The 20,035-nt window shown below is 30.5% G+C and overlaps 1 protein-coding gene across 1 annotated transcript in view; it reads right to left on the bottom strand.

Moving 5' to 3' along the window:
• Positions 1–20,035, bottom strand: part of LOC106688698 (neurexin 1) — a gene marked incomplete at its 3' end in the record, with an annotated part of 225,056 nt that overhangs the window by 99,635 nt on the left and 105,386 nt on the right. Inside the window, exon 2 of the mRNA XM_014433276.3 lies at positions 19,639–19,788. The remainder of the gene's footprint in view (positions 1–19,638; positions 19,789–20,035) is intronic.

Genomic DNA, 20,035 nt, shown 5'->3' with positions numbered 1-20,035 from the left:
CTTGAGTGAGATATTTTATATTCATGTTTTATTCATTCTTTGGAGTTTGCTTTGGGAGCAACGGCAGGAATAGAACATGGGAACGCGCTGTCACTACATTAAACATTCCTTCTGTTGACAGAAAACAACTAGAAATAATATTATTAAATTAATCTCGCCATGCAACTTTATTTATTTTAATATTATTTATTTTATATTCCAATATTATTTATTCAGGATTATTACAGATCATGTAAATATATATTTAATTTATGGTAGTGATGACGGCGTTTAACCTTGATCAAGTTGGCCGATTATCAAAGTAAGAAAACCAAAATAAAAATTCATTAGTGCGGATTGATTTTATAACAAATTGGATTACTTCATTGTTATTATGACACATATGTACAGGTATGAATGTTTTTAAATTAACAGCACTTTAAATATCTGTTGCTACGTACATTGGTTCAATAGATTTTTTAATTTTATTATTTTCTGCTGTAACTAAAATTATTACTTTATGAAATTCAATTGCTTTTTTGGTTTCTTTCAATTGTTTACCTCAAGTTTAGCTAACAACGCTAGCTATGCTTATTTGCATCTTGAGGTGTATTTAATTTGCTTTGTGTTTTTTTATTCTCGTTTTCCAATTGAAAAAAAAACTTTGCCACTGAAAATTAAATAGATTATAAATATAATCCCTTTATGTCGGTAATGTTCCCTAGAAGATGAAAATTAATTTTTTTTAATGATATTACAGATTTTATTATAGTTAATAACACTGATCAATTCAATCGTGAGAGATAAAATTGCAATATCACTACGTTATCGAAAATATGCATTTGTATTTTTAGATTTTTCGTCCAAAAAGTACTTTCAAGACCAAGAAAAGTATTCTTTTTTTCTTGATTCAATGATTCTTTCTGTTTTATAAACACCGTCCATACATAAGTCGTTTTGTGCAAAAGAGTTATGGAGGATGTGAAGTTTATACATTTAGTAACTAAGTAATTAATTTTTAAATAAAATCAATTGTATCCAAATGAAGTCTCAAAAAGTTCTTTATTTTCTCAAAAGTCCAACTTTTGGGTTCTATCCTCAAGGTCAATCTATCACAAAACAACTTTTATTATACATTTATTTACAACAATTTTAGTAATTAACAATATTATTAATAAAAAAATACCTTAAAACCAATTAATACTCAAATAAATTATTTTGAAAAATTCTGCTGGCTATTCTTCCTAGGTTACTAGTTTCAGTAAGAATTACATTAATTTATTAATAAGCTATCCCAAGATTAAGTCTAATTACCTATTTTGCTACTTTTTTATTAATATTAAACTTTTTATTATAATCAACTTAACTTTATTACACCTTGCCATCATAACAATATTTGTAACCTTCCTTACACTCAGCTCAAGCATAACTTTTATTTATTTCAACTTCATTTTGTTTAAAATTCTTATTTCTTTTATTCTTAAATTTATATCAAAGTTTATTCAATAAGAATTTAATTTTTTTTTTAAGAAAATGATTTTTTATGATAGAAAAATGACATCAACCACTTTTACTCTGTATTGGTATGTATATCGCCGCTAATCGAGATGCCAGGATAATCAGGGTAAATATTAACAAATAAGTAAATTCATTAATTAACATTGAGTCCTGAAAAACTATTATTAATATTTAATTCCTTTTTTGTGTTCACCGGTTTATCAATTATCGAATATCTTTATATATATAAAATACCGTTACCATTAATTATATAATATAATAAGGGTATTGAGTAATATAATAGTATATAAACTATATCAAGGAACAAAGTATTTATTTACAGTTGATTGCAATGATATGATTAAATGAAATTATAAAATTATAGAAATGAAATATTTAAATAAATGGTTGGTTATAAAATATTGTCTACATATCTGAATGACTGTTTAGTTGGGTGATGTATATTGTGGTGTGTTTCGTTAGCCATGCCCAAGAAGAATATAGTACAATGGGCTTCAAGTGTTCAAGCGTATGAACTATAATTGATCTGCCTACCGACAAATCCAGCAAGCGATACCTGTTTTAATAGATTTGCTTGGAAAAGTCCCTTCCACATGTGATATCCATTAACCAGCTGCTAAAAGTGTCCCTGTTTTGACAGGTATCCTACCGGTACATGTATCGGCACATATGGCCACTTTTATAGTATCGCAAGGATTATTACATATCATAATGGCTCATATATTTCCAAAACCTTGACTACCATATAATTGATAGCCGCTTTGAAAATAAAGTTATTCATAGATTTGCAAATCATAATTATTTTAATTTTAATTTTTAAAAATATTCTAAAATGATTCCCAAACCTCGAAACCCGCCATAACATTCATAACTTCGCCATAACTAGATTCCAACCACATAATTCCAGATCACCAGTTTGGATTCCGAACATCCCACTCCACTATCCAGCAATGCCATCGTGTGGTTGATGTTGTCTCACCTTCATTGGATTAAAAAATCGCCATCATTAAAAAAAAAATAATCTGAGACCACATTTTTTTAAAAGCACTTCCAAATCTACATTTCAGTTAGTTTTTCAGTAATTTATTGTAGTTCTTACATTTGGACAAGTAGAATGCATAAAAATTCTAGTATTTTTAGTTTAGATTTTAAAATATATAAACTTTTTGACACGAAATGAGATTGATCTTCCAGATTGATGGAAATAAATAATGAATTGTACAGCGGAGCAACATGTAATCAAGACATTATCAGAAAATGTTGCCGGAGTTGAGGTATTATCACTGGCAATCATAGGTTGAGTTAATTAAACTAGTTGATAGAGCTAGTGCACATTTCGCAAGTGTAAGATCTTGTGATAAGATAGTCTGCACCAGGGACCGCCGTGGTTGGCCGCGTATAACAAATTGCACTTTCGTGTCTGTTCTTTTTATCATTCTCGGTTATCATAATTTACTCGTTTTTCATCAGACCTTTAGATAGTTAGACCTTCAGCTGGTTCGATGCAGTCTGAGATATGTCTTAATTTACGGTTATGAGAGACAGTTTTTATAGGGAGGTAAAATTGAAATTTCAAATCACTATTTCTTAGAGATTCAAAATTTCATAAATGTTTATTGGATCAAAAAAATGATCTTTAGAAACAAAAGGAAATTCTAGAACTAACGCATATAGTATTTGAGGAATTGTGATTTTTGGAGCAAGATAAGCAAGATTTCAATATTTGATCAGGCCGAGATGGTTAAGTGGAATACTATCCCACATTTCGTTTCAATTCTTGAAAAAGAACAACTTACTTTTGATCTAATTTATCTATTTAATATATATAATATAAATTTAAAAATACCAACAAATGTTTGGTTCCTTTTTTTGCTCTTTCTTTTAGTGCAAGAGGCTAATAGAAGAAAAAAGTCAGTTACTTCACCTCAATTTTTAATTATTTGTACTTTCCTCTTTATTCTCATCAAAGTGTATGAATTATAAACAAATTATTCGGAACATGAACAATGATGAAACACCAAAAAAGTAAATAATTGCATTTTTTTATTCCATCTAACTAGTTAAAGGGAATATAAAATAGCAGCTGTTTAAAATGTTTAAAAAAAAAAATATATTTTTTTATTCAGAGGTCTATATTGTTGAAACTACACTCAGCGACAGAAAACGAAATAGGGCATCATTTGAATTATAGTAAATTCATTATAAAATGTAATAGTACAAGAGCCTGGAAAAAAAAGGAAGTCATTTCACCTCAATTTTTGATTATTTGTACTTTGTTATCAAAGTGTATGAATTACCAACAAATTATTTAGATGAAATAGCAAAAATAAATAATAGCATTTTTTATTCCCTCTAATTAGTTAGAGGGAATGCAAAATAACGACTGTTTCCAAATTTTTTTTTTAAAAGTATTTTTTTGATTTGGAGGTTATATTACTATTTTGCTATATTACTACCCTCAGCGACAGAAAACGAAATAGGGCATTGTTTGAAATATATTAAATTTACTAAAATATGAGCCCTAGCAGAGATGTTTATGATCAACAGTTCCTGAAATACATTTTATTTAAAAGCGAAATTTCATGAAAAATATTCTGAAAAATCAGAAGTTGGTGAATGTATTGTGGGAAACCTGTATCTAGATGTGCATATGCCAATTAGCACTCAAATTAAAGTTAATTTAATGTTTATAAAGTAGCTTATTATGTTTATCTTTCAGGAGTATTAGTTTTCATAATATGTACTAAAATAAGTTTATTGCTGGTTGTTTGGAAAAAAATTTCATATACAAAATTCATATTCATATACGATATCACAAAAATTACTGACTATAATGATAAATGTTATCAACTTTTATGAATGTAGTTTAGCAAATATCATGAACACTCCTAGGAGGAATAAACGCCAGAAGCTACCTTATGGCACATTAAACTAGCTTTAATTTGAGTGCTAATAAACATCTCGACATCTCATGGTTCCTGATATAAAGATTTCCCACTGTAAAACACTACTGAGTGTATCAACTACTTTGAATATATATTTTTAGGAAACCTTGCTTTTGAAAAGACTGTTTCTCGGAAAAAAATTGAACGTAAAAAGAATAATTAGGGCTCATACTTTAGTAAAATTACTCTACTTCAAATGGTGTTCTCTTACGGTTTATATTATTGTTGATAGCTTTAACGATATAGTAGTCCCCTTGAAACTTTTTTTTTTTTAACATTTTGAAAAAACCACCATTTTGAATGCTACTTAACTATACTTGGCCGATACATTAGTTACACTTTATTTTCATTAAAGTATTAAAAAATTGGAATGAAATAATCGACATTATTTCCACTAAGGTCTATATGTAAAGGAATCTAGAACAGTGATATTATTTATTTATTTTTCATCTAATATCATGTTCATTTTCCGAATAATTTGTTCGTAATCCATGCACTTTAATGTAAGGAGTTTGTTTCAATTATCGATTTCGTAATTTTTTTACGTCCTCAAAAACTTTCAATTTTGTCCATATTTCTATGTTAAAAATTAAGTATATATCAAAAAGTAAATATAAGGCTTGTAATGAATTATTTATTTCTAAAGCCCTATGAAATTAGGCGTTATCCACTTAAATGTATTGGATGTATGATTAGTGTAAAAGGCGAAGAACAAACTAAGTAATTTAACTACTAGCGTTTAAACAAATACCTAAGAATTTCCTTTTGCTTTGTACGAATTCTCTTTTAATGAAATTCTTCCTAGTAATCCCTTGCAAATAGCTGAATAGGTAAAACTCCTGGTACTAATTACAAACTGAGATAACTGGTAGACTCGGAGATAACCGACAATCTCGCCATTAAACTGAACTAAATATCCCATCAAAATTCAAATGGTCTAGAGCTTTGCCCTGTACCGGCTTTACCACTTAATACTTGCCAAAGTTGATTAACAATAGAATGCTCGGCCGTTTTCAACTTCAGCAACGGTCATAGAACAGATAAAGTTCACGACAATACCAATTGTTTGGATAAATACTTGCTTTTCCATTAACGGATAGATAAAAAATATTATCTTCATATAATTTTACATATATTTATGTTTGTATCTTATACATATAATATACATGTATCTTGTGTGGATTATCTTAATTTCTTATGTTCTTCTACTTTATTAAGATTGAATGGTATATGGTATAGTTTTCTATGAACTTGAAATCAAGTCAAAGAAACAGATAAAATATTTTATCAAAGTTATCTTTATATTCTTGTTTAGCACTCATACTTCAAGCTATGATATCAAACAGAAATTTTTTTATTCTTTTCTCCTACACTTCCAATACACTCTTGGTTCTTAGATTTTCCAATCACTATTCAGAACCCAAGCCATCCATTTTTATATCCCTTTTTCCAGCAAATCCTTTTCTTTACTTTTTCCTTTTACCTATGGAACTCCACCCAATCCTAAAGTCTTGTGCTGAGCTTTTTTAAAATTATTATTCCTTTGCCATTTCAAACTCGAATCCTCTTACTAAAAGACAATATGTAATACGTTAACGTTTCCAGGGATAAACTCTAACTTAAATTGTTAGATAGATCTTTTATTATTATTATTATTTTATGGGCAAAAGACCATGGATACCTAAGTCCTCGCACGATGTATTAGTAAATACATTGTATTTCTATACAATGCATTTACCAAAGTGGCTTTTTTCGTAGGGTGGGTTCGTCACTCCCACGCCTATTTTTTGTGAGTGCCATCCATTGGCTAACGGGCCTCAAAAATGCCAGCGGGGAGGTTGTCAGTGAGCTTTGCATTATTTTGTGCTTGAAAAAAGCCAGGATGGGACCGGGGATTTGATCTGACAACCTGTGGGTTGGTAGACTGGCGCGTTACCACGCTGCTATCGCTGTCCCCTTGATGATAGATCTTAACAGCATGAAATAAAAGTGAATAATAGTGTGATTAAAAATGATGTAAAATTTACAAAAAAAATGAGTAATGTAAATTTTAAAAAAATCCATCCACATCAATCACGTTAACCTTCATTTACAACGAAATCTTGTTTTCTTACTCTGTTTTTTTTTCGGAGGGGGAGGGTAAAAAATCGTAATCTTGTTTTCTTACTCTGTTACTCAATTTTAGTTGTATGTAATTTTTTTTTAGCCCAGATGTAGCTCTGCAATGTGGGTTGAAACGTAGTCTCGTAATAAATATTTTATTTACTATTTGATTTACATTGACCGCACCTGCACCATCTTCTTTTTAATAATATTTTTCAATGAAAAAAAAAGTTCTATATTACAGCTATATTGATCTTAAGAATAATGAATTTTTTTTTTTTAATGTCTAATTTGAAATACTTATGATACATTCACGACACCGAATACAGCTTTTTCTTTTGGTATTAATTCAAATCCTGTTTGAGCCCTTCATCTAAATATCATGTGCAATATAAATTGTCAAAAATATATGTATTTTTATTTATAGCTAATAGGACTTATACATTAAATAACAAAATTCAGTTAGGTTTGATCTCCATTCTATATTGTTTTGGAAAATATCTTATATCGCTTATAATAATCCCTTTGATTTTTTTTTTTTAATATAAAATCCCAATTTAATCTCAAACTCAGATTAAAATTTAATTTATTATCATGGTATTGTCCGTTTTGGTTTGAAAAGTCTAAATTAAACTAAAACCATAATTTTTTTTTTATTATCGTTTAAAGGAATATGTGCTGATGATGTAGGAATCATTTTATGCATTGAACACTTCTTCTTGGCTAGCATTTGTCCATCTGTTCCTCCACGTTTATATTTATGAATAAATAAATATATCCATATTGGATAAATCTGCGCTCTAATCCATTGACAAAAGGGCTAATCCCCAACCGGAAGGATCTACCCGGTGAATATGGAGATGGAGCAGAGCACAAGAGTTTGGTTGGAGGGCTTCCCGGTATCCGCTTTAGTGCCCCTCTTACCTTTTTTTAACCTGGGTTTCTTTCTTTTTTTTTTTGTAATTCTTTTATTCTCATTCAATTTGTGACTCTGGGCTCTGTATATACATAAAAAAATCCTTTCTGCTAAGTCTCTTTTCTTGGCTCTAATATTTCTTATGTTTTATTTTGAAAGAAACATCACTTTACACTAGAACACTCCATATTTTCCACTTATAAATTTGTGTTAAAGAAATCGGTTTTCAGAATGAGTAAATTACCAATTTAAATTAATATGCAATGATCCTTACATTCTATCCCAAACCCTCCAATCCCACATCAACACCCTTGAAGAATGGTGCCAAAACTGGAGGATTAAAATAAATTCCAATAAATCCCACCAAATCACATTTACCCTTCGACGTAAACCCATGACCTCTTCCCCTACAATATCCTTTAATAATACCCCACTTATTCCAGTCGAACAGATCCGTTACTTAGGACTACATCTCGACAAACGACTGACATGGAATCCTCATACAAGACTAAAAAGACAAGAAACTGCTCGTAGATTCCGACTATTACAACATTTACTAGACAAACGGTCTAAATTGCCAATCCATTACAAAAGACTGATCTACATGACTATTATAAGGCCTATCTGGACATACGGAGTTGAGCTTTGGGGCTCCACTAAACCATCAAATTCCTCCAGAATCCAATCCTTACAGTCCAAAATCCTTCGTAAAATCCTTAATGCTCCTTACTTTGTCACAAATCAAGACATCCATCAGGACCTCAATATTCCATATGTTGCCGATTTGGCCAGAACCAGATACCGTACCTTCCATAATAAACTTCTCAACCACCCAAATCCACTTGTTTCTAACCTGGCTTCTCCTTCATTACCTAATAATCCTCCTAGGCGTCTGAAAAGAAGATGGCCTCGAGATCTTCTCCTCCAGAAATGTTATTGGAGTTCTATCAGTGGGTAGATTCTCCACATGTTTTTATCATGTCACTATGTCACCTACAGCAAATTTACTAGTTGTATATATGTGTATACAGTTGTAAATATCAATAAATAAATTATTAAAAAAAAAAAAATTAATATAAATCAGGATGCAAGTATAACAATGCCATTCAATATCATTTCGTCTCGCGCTGAGAATTAATAATGAAAATGCTTAGTGAAGCTTACGTTCAATGCCACTCTTTGCAACATACTTGACTTTAAAATAATTTTATTACAGCATTTATTGAATTGTCTTGGATTAACGTATTATATATTAATACGACATCTTGTCATTTTTAGTCTGTTAATGTGAGATATGCTTTCTGAGGTATGCATGCTTATAAGCTGCATGTCTGATATATTTTAATGATACCTTCCACTCAGTACTGAAATTCGAGGGAGTTATTAACAGGGAACCACACTATTTAACCCATGGTGGAGGGTCAAGACCTCCATAGAAATAAAATCCGGCGCCGCTGCTGTTACGAGCCAGTTATAAAGTCAGTGATTTAACTCACTCGGCTACTAACGGCCCATGTGAGGTTATTTTATCTGATAATCTTTTAATGGCGAAACTTATAGTGCTTAATTATGCACTAGTATTTGAGAGACAGAAGGCTTTGTTTTAGAATATTCTAATAATAGTAGTCCTAGAGTTTTAAGGATAAAGACACAAGTAATTTCACCCCAATTTTTAACAGTTTAATGAAAACTGTCATTATTCCAATCATAATAATGAGGACTAAATAGTGGCGGCTGCAAAAGAATCATTTTTCACTTCGGGTGATTTGTATACAAAAACAAAAAAAAAAAAAAAAATCGAAATTATAAAATAAAGAGCTCTTGGTGGAAATAAAACAAATGTTGATATTTTAAATAAAAATTCAATTATTTTTCAACAGGAATAACCGGCATTTAATTTAATTTTATTTATTTTGGAAAATAAATTGTTTTGAATAAATCTATTGGCAGCCATTTATAAAATCAGTAGCTTTAAAATAGCATACGAAGCCCTTTTAGCTCATAATGTAATATACTTTGATAATTTACATTCAAATCTTCTCCTCTAATATGAATACCATATTTTGGCCCCTGGTCCAGAACTAAGCCCCCTTCTATATTTGGGAATGTCATCGTTCAGATTATCATATATATTTATTTAGGGCGTGGTAGATGTGTTAGCCTCAATGAAGATTTATGATTGTAATAATAACTATTTATAATTAATTATGATTCTCTGTGTTATCAGCTTTAACAAAAGGCTAATAATGGCGAAAATAAGCCAAATGCTGAGCTACAGTAAAGGTAACTTCTTACCACACACGTTTACAATGACCCCATACCACATAAATAAATTTTAAAAAATTGTTTTGATAATTTTGAAATAACCCCCCACCCCGTCCTACAATGATTGAAAGATTCTTTAAATGTTATTCTAAATTATATATAGCTTTCTTTAAAGTAATTGTTAACGCCATAATAGATAATTACCTAGTAAATAATTGTAAATAGTATTTTTAGTATTTAGTTTTAGTTATATAGTTTTAATAGTATTTAATTTAGTTACATTTATTTTTATTTTTATTTAGATTTAGTTATTTGAAAAGAAAAATGTGTAATTATATTTGTTTGTAATAATGAGTAATAGAGACAGTTGCTAGGGGTGATAATTGCTGCTAAGAAGCGTCACCTAGCAACGGACCGACCATCTTAGTTTTTTTTAGAGCAGTTCCGGCTAATTAGTGGCCGTGGTAGCGTCTAAGCAGCCCTGTCTGCCCTTATATTATAATAGTTTGAACATTTTTAGTGAGTTAGTGAGTCATTACAGATCGGAACCAGACCTTTTCTGTGTTTCCACTTTATTAATGGCAGTTCCGACTAATAAGTGGCCCTGGTAGCGTCATTAGCAGCCCTGTCTGCGTTCATTTTGTCGGCTCGCCTAATACAATACGATTGTTGGATATTCGGACCATCAATGAGCCACTACACCAACTCTGGACCATTGCAGCGATTTATTTAGCAACAAGAGCTGCGACCTATCTCGGCAGCACTCTTCCTCGGATCTATCGGAGTGGAGCAAACGTTTCGTCGAGCAGTCTTTATTTTACATATTTATATTGTTTGTAAATTTGTCTCTTTTGTTTTCTTAATTTATTTATCTAATTTTATTTTTATCTGAAAGGCCTTTTTATTTTTACTTGTGTATTTTGTTTATGTTAGTTTTTTTTTTTACCATGTTTAAATTGAACCAAATAAATGTTTAATCCGAGCCAGTTTGTTTTTTTGTTTATTTTTAAAGCCTTCCAACAAAAAGACATAGCCGATTTGAGGTGGCTTTAACAGTAATCAAAGAGTGGGACCAAACAATTTTTTTTTCTTTTTTTTTCATGGGCTCTTGGGTTATCTGCTCATAATGATTATTGTTACTATTTTTAGTATGTTCTTGTATCAATTTTGAATTTTTTTACTTCTTTTTGACATAAAATTAGTTTGTTTTTACAGTATTTTTTATATAGTTTTCATTCAAAACAGTATATTTTATAAAAACCAAGACATTATTCTTGGAATCGTTTGGAGGGGAGATATTTCCACTCGAAATCTCCATAAAAAGGGAAGATTTGAGATTGTGGAGAGAGACAAGAAGAGACGAGAGGTACATTAACCTGAGACCACATAACTCAACGAGGTCCGGACAAAGGCCCCTTCTCATTTGTCAGCCGGCTACCACAATGGCTACTCTACTTCATACCTTTCGCTACTCTACCCCCGCTGTCTTCACTCATATACCTTCTTATAAAAAGATATCTTTACCTTAGAACTAGCCCTCTAGATGAGCAGTTAAAATCATTTAGTATGGGGTTTATAATAATGTTTCTTTATTTATATTAATCTGGTAAATTCCATATGCATCATACGTAATACATTATATCGAGCATTAAATTCAATACTTTTCATTAATATTATTTTCACATAAATTGAAAAATATTCAAAATACGATTCATTAATAAAGCTATTGACTTGGCAGTTTGGTTGTTTGGGAATGCTTGGACCTTATGATGTCGCAATTATAGTTGAAAAACGCTTATGACATTGTGTAATCACTTCTTTTTTACCCCATCCAAAAAAATAAATAAATATAAATACGTGAAAATTGTAGCATTCGAATATATGATCCTTAGGACTAAAGAACTGAGAATTAACAATTCAAAGTCCATTGAATGCCCTTAAATTTCAGACTAAAAATGTAAAGTATTAAAAACTGTTCGTATGAATTTTAATAAAATATTAAACGTCCATAGTCCATTAGTTATACTTTGGATAAAATGATTTATAGTTACAGGGAAGAATAAAGTTCAAGCTCCATTGTTCATGCTTGAATTTAAAATTGACTAGCGTATTATTGTCTTGTTTTCATTTCTACGAAAGAATAAAAAAATCATAGATTGTAAAAAGTGATGTGAACAAAATAAATCTAACCCAGCAAATTAAAAATAGAGGATTAAAATTTAAAAGCACTTTTTCAGGGATTCAATTTAAGTGTTACAATACATAGAGGATAAATAAACTAGTTGTTTAAGTTTTAACTAAATAATTAAAGATTCATAAGCCATTATTTTTACTTTTAAATCCAAATCAGATTTTCATTGCATTATTCTCCAGTTCTTTAATAAATAACAAAATATTAATTTTTTCAATTTTTTTTTTATTATGTTAAATATTTCAAACACACCTTTTCCTTGAGGCTCGACTTTTCAATTACTGTAATTGGTAACTACAAATATGAAACTTTTTTTTTTTTATTTATTTATTGATATTTACAACTGGATAAAAAATACAACAAGTAAATTTGATCATAATGACATAATGATATGATACAGGATGTAGAGAAACTACCCAGTAGTAGAACTCTAAAAACAGTTTACAATATAAAGTCACGAGGCCATCTTCTTTTCAGGCGCCTCAGAGGATTGCCAGGAATGGAAGAGGAAGCAAGGTTAGAAACTAGTGGATTTGGGTGGTTTAAATATGAAACTAAAAATTTTATTAGTAATTTCAAATACTCTATAAACCAATGTAATAGCAATTAGTAGTTTAACCTAATCGCGTATACTAATTACCGTTAAATATTATTTCAATTACTTTTTGCTCAATATTGCCCACAGAAGGGTGCTTTCATCACAATATTTTTTTTAGATTATCAGTACTGACTACCCATGATGTTCACACCACGCGTTTATCTCACATGACAAGCGCATTACGTGGAAGAGCTTGATGGATGCAACATACAGTGTAAGCCTAACGTAGGCTACAAACTTGCAGCGAGTACATAGTTTAACATAAACGACATATAGTTTATATGGTGAACTTTAGGCCTCTTATGCTAATCAACTATATCTGCGTCCGCCTATTTTTTTTCGCCGATTTATTTAAAAGTGAGTAATAAAAAAAAACATAAAATTAATCACTATTAAACGTTTAATATTGGTACACTCTTGATATGAGGCTATTAGTTGGAATTATACTACTAAAACAAATAGATAATTGTGACAATCGAGGGAATCGTCATAAAAATCTTTTATTAGTTATCAGAACTTTTGAATGGTATCTATCATAATCATATTATGATTTGTTTTACTTAGTATTGAAGAGAAAGAAAGATTTATTGAAATCTGAGTTAAAAATAAGATTTATACTTAAAATAAAAAAAAACATTTTATGTGTTTAATAAAAAAATCAAGGAATAAATTTGGTTGTATGTTTTCAGTATTTTTCTATAGTCCAATTCATATAAATAAGCTAGTCTTTCAATCATTTAAATAGTCTAAGAGCGATTATATACCGAATTTTCAATCATCATGTTATTATTATTATTAAATTTTGTTTATCTGAAAAAAATAAATAGTTCTCATTATTAGCTATAATGTATAATGCATAAATAAAACATATGATTCCAAGGACCCGGGTTTGAATCCGGCTGTGGCATAAAATAATTTTCTGTTTTTATGTAGCCGTGAGTCAGCCCTGTGTGTTCGGGAGCCCTCCGGAGTCTATCCACCCTCATTAAGGTGGGTTCTCTTAACTGTCTAAAAATCGTGATTCTGACACAATCTCCTCCTTGCACAACCGTTGGTCTTGTAACAGTACTACTACTGCCTTATATACTGTAAGTATAAGTACTGCATATGTTAGCTAAACAGTTGACATTATTTAGTGAGTTAATACCACTTGTTAGTTTATTTCAACAGTTTTTAGTGTTGTTATTATTATTTTTAATATGTCATCCTTTGGAGAATTGTCTAGCCGCCATTAATTTAAGACTATATTATGTTTGAAAGGAAGCGCCGCGGCACTGTGCTACTTACTCCAAGGACCCGGGTTCGAATCCCGGCTGGGCAGATAATTATTTTCTGTTACACTGTAGCCGTAAGTCAGCCCTGTGAGTTATGGAGCCCTCCTGAGGTCCAACCAGTCCCATAAAATGGGTACCCTTAATTGGGGAAAAATCTGGCAGTTTAGCGTGATTCTGACCAAATCACCTCCTTGTATAACCGCTGTTCTAAAAACAGTGCTTCCTTACAAAGTACTGAACCCATGACCATTCCTGGGTCTTCACATTATTACGATTCAAATACCTTCAAGAATCTAATGCTAGTGTCCAAAAAAAATCTTTCCATAACTATGGAGTGTTCAGATTTTTTCTCAGGGAAAATACCGAAGAGAAATCTATTCTGAAGTTTTAACGATGCCACATCTGACACACGTTGGGCCCTTCAATCCTACCAATAAATATCCTCGGTAAAATAAGGAGCGATTTTTTGAGGCATGATTTTTTTTTCAGGTCTTTGTTTTTTATCCTTCTAGAATTTTATTTATAATTAATTCTCAGTTTTTAAATGGGTTTATTAAAGATGTATTCTGTACTTTTCATTTTTTATATTAAAACTATTTTAGTTATTTAACTGCATTATATGATTATATATATACATGTATGATGTATTATTACATTTTAATCAAATCATTATAACTTCCAAGCATCCATGAATCCATATTTAATTGATCATATAGGTTTTGTTTTTGGTAAATTAATAGGTTAAATAAATAGTATCTGTTCATTATCCGTGTTTCTGAGAAATAACAAAACTTAGCCCCACCACTAGTTTTTTTTATCGTTACCGTTTAGAAAAATATCCGAAAAAATGTCAGGAACTGAAGAGAAGTGGGAAATGTCAGCATAAAAAAGTGTTATACTACATATAAGTGGAATCAAGCGCGTTATTTATTGAAATATGTTTTTAATCCAAAAAATCTATATTTCATAATAAATAATCTAAAGTATAACAATAAATTAGTACTAACCAAAAAGATACTATAAAGTCTGTTTTAAATAAAAAGTTTTATATTAAGTTAATTTTTGAATTTTGGAGTCATATATAGGAAAGTGTTTGCGGATAGGCCTCCACTGGCTCATTGCTAGTGACGAAGCAGTGAGAGAGCTTCTCTGAGATCTCGAAAAGGCCCCACACGTGGGGGGTCGAGTTGGCACAGGGATAGTCAGGTCGAGAGTTTAAGTATTGTACATAATAGTGCAAATGTGAGTAGTGTTTTTATTTTATTATTATTTCTTCATATAGGTTCATACTTTAATTATGTTCATTTTATTTATTTTTCTGTTTATATACATACAGAGATTTTATTAATTTATATATTTTTAAACATTATTTTTTATTTTAGTACGAATGTGATCATTTATCACTATTACTAATTTCCAAGGTTGTGCTAGATTGTGATATTTATCAATAAATACAATTTGATTTGATTTAAAAAAATATATATATTTATTTCTATTCTTATTGCATTGAATTAAAAAACATTTAGGTTATGTTAATATAAATTCTCCATTATCCCCCGTTATATATTTTCAGTGAAAATTATAATATCCAAATATAGAACAGTTCACATTCAGCAGAATTTCAAATCACTCTGGGGTGAACAATCTCATGACGTTCTCATTATAACGCGCGCCCCTGACCTTTCAAGTCGTATTGAAAAATAACCCTGATTGTGGAAGCAATTTTTTTTTTTTAAGGCTTTTAGCTTGATAAGTTGTGATGGATAAGACCAGTCTACTCCCACTATCCTCATCTTTTACTGACAAAGGTCTTCGGAGCTCAACCATTCGGGGTTGGCGAATGAATTGGTTGTGAATTTATTTGCTTTGCGCTTGGGACTTGCCTGTAATAGCCCAATCCTTTAGGGAACTCTACAATGCGGCTTCCAATTCAATACTTCTACTTCTCGAAATGCACTAATGGTAATGAAAAATGTTAGTCTTGTTACGTGAGTGCTTCCTCACTCACTCAAAAAAATAAATCTTCAGAAGTTGAAAATCTTAATATTTTATCTCAGGAATTTGATTTTTGATATAAATAAATATTTTAACAATATGGCCTAATATAATCGGAGATTCCATGCCAATAACTCTAACTGAGTGTCATTAGCTTCCTATGCCTGATTTTATCCAATATATAAGGTCAGACCTAACCCTATTCTCGAATATTTTTCTCTGTATAGAAGTTCTCATTGATTCAACGCTTCTTAAGTTAGTTAATTTTAAAGTTTAAAAACCCCCTAATTTTAGTCCCCCAAGTTCGGTTTCCAATTGTAGTCACTTTTCCAATGTTACTCGAACTAACTAATATTATAAGGTAGCATTAAAAATTTCGTATTAATGTGATTTCGTGAAACCAAACGTTGGATAGCAACAACAGTCACCTGAGACATTCAACGTCAACTCAACACACCTTTTGAACTTTACCGCCTCGTATTTATTTCTCCTTTAACACATATGATGTATTTGTATAGAGTTGAAAATCTCTAAAATTTTGTTGAGATATGCCAGGTCTGTTCAAGTTGATAGTTTGGAGGACTTTATTTTTGGCTACTTAGAATTGTCTCCTAAGCTATCAACAAAGATATCCATCAACATGAAGCTCTACAAGGTTGGGCGAAACTTCGGAATATAAATAGTTTTGAACTATTTTTGTTCTTTTTGATCGCAATCCTGACCATCATCATATTTGAAATTATATGGTCAATTATTTAATTATATAAAAAATAATTAGGATTTGGAGAAGTTTTAATTTATTGATATATTATCATTTTCCGATGCCACTGTCTATTCATGGAATGCATTCATACCTACCATTCATTCCCAAATCGCATTAAAAATATTTGTAACCTTGTGGAAATGAAAGAATCTCTTGGCTTATTACTGCAAAATTATTCATATCTGGGTTATGTTTATTTAATTAAAAACTTTAATATTACCATTGTTATTATAATTAGAACAAAGAGGCGAATATATTAGAGTGGAGCTCTATTTTTTAATCTGTTTAACTTTGAAGCCATTGCCGTCCCAGTTTGAATGAATTACATCAAGACAATTCCTGTTTAGGGAATGCAGTTTAAAACATGTACTTTCTGAAAATATTAAAATAAAATGTTTAAATTAGGTATTGAGAAATGTTAACATATAAAAGGATATGGGTTATACTATAATTTATAAGGATTTAACAGCTCTGTGATTAAAAAAAACTAATTGACATTTCCCAATACAATTTCAAGGATTTTCAACTATATAAATATAAATCATCTTTGTTAAAATAAAAGTAAATACGAGATGGTAAAGTTCAAAAGGTGTGTTGAGTTGACATTGAATGACCCAGGTGATTGTTGTTGCCATCCAACATTTGGTCTCACGAAGCCACATTATTACGAAATTGTAAATGCTAATAAACTACAACGTTAAAATTTTCTTTTAATGCTATCAGAAAAAAAATACTTTATAAAGAAAATATACTTTCACAATTTTTTTTTGTGTGTTTTTGTTCATTATTAAAATTGATTTATTTCACATTGCATGAGAGGAATGATTATTGAACAGGAAGAAAAAGCTTCAAATTTAATTCTCAATGCCAATTAAAATTTTTCATAACCAAGTGGGAAAAATAGAGAATAAAGGATGTTCATGACCGTAAGGAATTAACTGAGCAAAGTTGGTCCTTAGTGCGGTCTAATGCGGAGGAAAACGGCAAAGAGGGAACGGAAAAGAAGAAGAAAACAACAATGACACAAAGAGTGGAACGTGGCGCACAAAGGAACAAAGAAAGCAGTTTATGTCTTGACCCGGAAGGTTCTACATTCTTCCTCCGCCCTTGGTGTGCTTCTTGCTGTTCAGCAAGGTGTGGTATTCCAAGGGTTTGGATAATAATCCATCCTATCTTAACTAACTAAACCAAAGTTTGGTATGTTAATAATAATAACGAAGTGGGAAAAATGATCAAAAGATGGAAATGGCAACCTAATGATTTTTTTTTAGAAAAATTACCTTGAAAATGGAAATAAGCTAAAATGTACATATGATTAGGTCAGTTACCACCACGGCCAGCTAAGTACATTTTTTTTTTTTTGTTACAAAATGAGTTTAACATTTCCACATTTCTTATTGCCCTATTACATGCCAGTTCTGAAGAATATATTATTACTGGAAGATATATTATTGGATGGATTATGGATAGATATTATGGAATATATTATTATTGAATGGATTATAGAATATATTATTATTGGAATATATATTATTGGATATTACACCTTTGGAAAAACAAAGACCTAAGTGTAAATTTTTCATAAAACATCCATGAATAAATATTCTAATCTAAAAACACCATTAAATATTAATTTAATGTTAAAATAAAAATATTAACTCAAAACGTAGTTTTTCAAAACATTTTAATTCAATGTATTTCCAAATTTTTGAAATAATAATGTAGACATTACTTGGAAATCTTCAAAGTTGATATCTCGACATCAAGCAATTTGAAGCAAGCTGAATGCCACTTCCATTATTAAAAGCAGGCTGAATACCGTAACGGTACCTAGGATCTGCTGTCACCCAAGTTAATTTAAAATAAGGTGACACCAACAACTTGTTGAGACAATATTAGAAGCAGGATAACCTTAGCAATAAGGTGCTACTCTGGGTTAAGGAAATAGCGAAGCAAACAAATACTTTCTAGGAAGACCAAACTATACCTCTATAAAACCTTGGAAGACCTCTTACTTCTGTATGGATCTATGTGTAGAAAAATATTTATGGCTATCGAAAAAAAAAACCCTAATCATCAAAGGTTGTCAGCGGAATCTTCGGAGTTTTGAAGCCACGCGCCAACCAGAAGTTATTCTTTTGGGGAGCCTGATGTTTTCAGAATAATGAAATTTAGGCGTACCAAATTTGCAAAACACATATATCAGTATAGGGGATGAAAATATGCCAAAAATACTGCTAAAATAGCCAATTCATGAATCTGGATGATCAGCATAAGACCCTGGCGATTAAAATTCTGATTAAGGAGGCTGAAACTAGGTTGAAGCGCCTGGATAAAAAAATAAAATAAAAATAGATTATTGTAAATTAGTTTTTTTTAGGTTGTTAGCAATCTCGTTTAACTTTTCAGGGTTGAACCAATATTTGTTTTAGGGCACTCATTGATGTTCAACTTATCATCAATTCATTAGTTTGCAATTCCGTAAATGTAACTGTCGGTGAGAATCCAATATGAGTCTCAATGCCAAGTTACCATAAAATTAAATAATATAAAAGTAACATTTATAATTGTTTCCATAGACATTTTATTAAGTCCTTTGAACTCAATTAATAAATATTTTCTTTATTCATTATCTACTTTATTATCTATTTTACTATTACTCTGTAATTCAGAAATTCTGTGACACTACTGAAGTCGATCCACATGTACATATGTGTATTTTCTTTAATACATAAATAATGTTTATTTGGTATTTGATAGTTTTTGTTATTGCTATCATTGATTCATATAATCTTTTAGTATTAAAAATAGAAAGTTTTAAAAAATAAGTGTAATGCGTTTTGTGTTGTTTAAAAGAAAAATTGTCTTTATCCACCGTTAATACTACACTCATTTATGTTATTGGAATATTACTAACTCCATTTTGATGAACTGCTGATTTTCTGGCTCATTTTAGTTCGTTTTATCGAGGTTTCATTTAATGGAGCTATTGCTTTATTACTGAGGACAATTTCATATCTGTCATTATATTTTTTAATTCCCCATCTTACATATTCTCTACGTTAAACATCAAGAAACAAAAGAGACTGACCAGTGTGGAAGAGGAGGCCAGATGGATGCCTGGTCTTGAAGTAGAGAGAGATGGAATCCTGGTTGCTGACAATCGGTTCCCCGCCGGTCCTGCTCAGATCGTAGTACAGGTACTCCACCCCTCGGAACGTTGCCTCCGACGGAGCCTTATCTGAAACATCAAACGATGAGATTATAAGTCAAACAGAAATTAACATGAAGACCACAGGTGACATAAAATAAGATAACTATATATTTTTTTGTCTACATGATGGTGAAGCCAAAACAGAATAAAACGACATTAAACGGAACAGGTTCGCTGTTAAATTCCGAGTTTTTTTCTTTTAAACATTTAGAAAACAAGTAGATTGATACATTATCAAAATATTTTGTTATTTTCTTTTTTCATCAATTTATCT

The sequence above is a fragment of the Halyomorpha halys genome, unplaced genomic scaffold (genome assembly GCF_000696795.3).
Source record: "Halyomorpha halys isolate HHAL.00 unplaced genomic scaffold, Hhal_1.1 Scaffold1180.1, whole genome shotgun sequence".
In the NCBI taxonomy this organism is placed as follows: domain Eukaryota; kingdom Metazoa; phylum Arthropoda; class Insecta; order Hemiptera; family Pentatomidae; genus Halyomorpha; species Halyomorpha halys.
The sequence above is the reverse complement of the archived record's forward strand: the minus strand, read 5'-3'. Positions and strand labels throughout refer to the sequence as shown.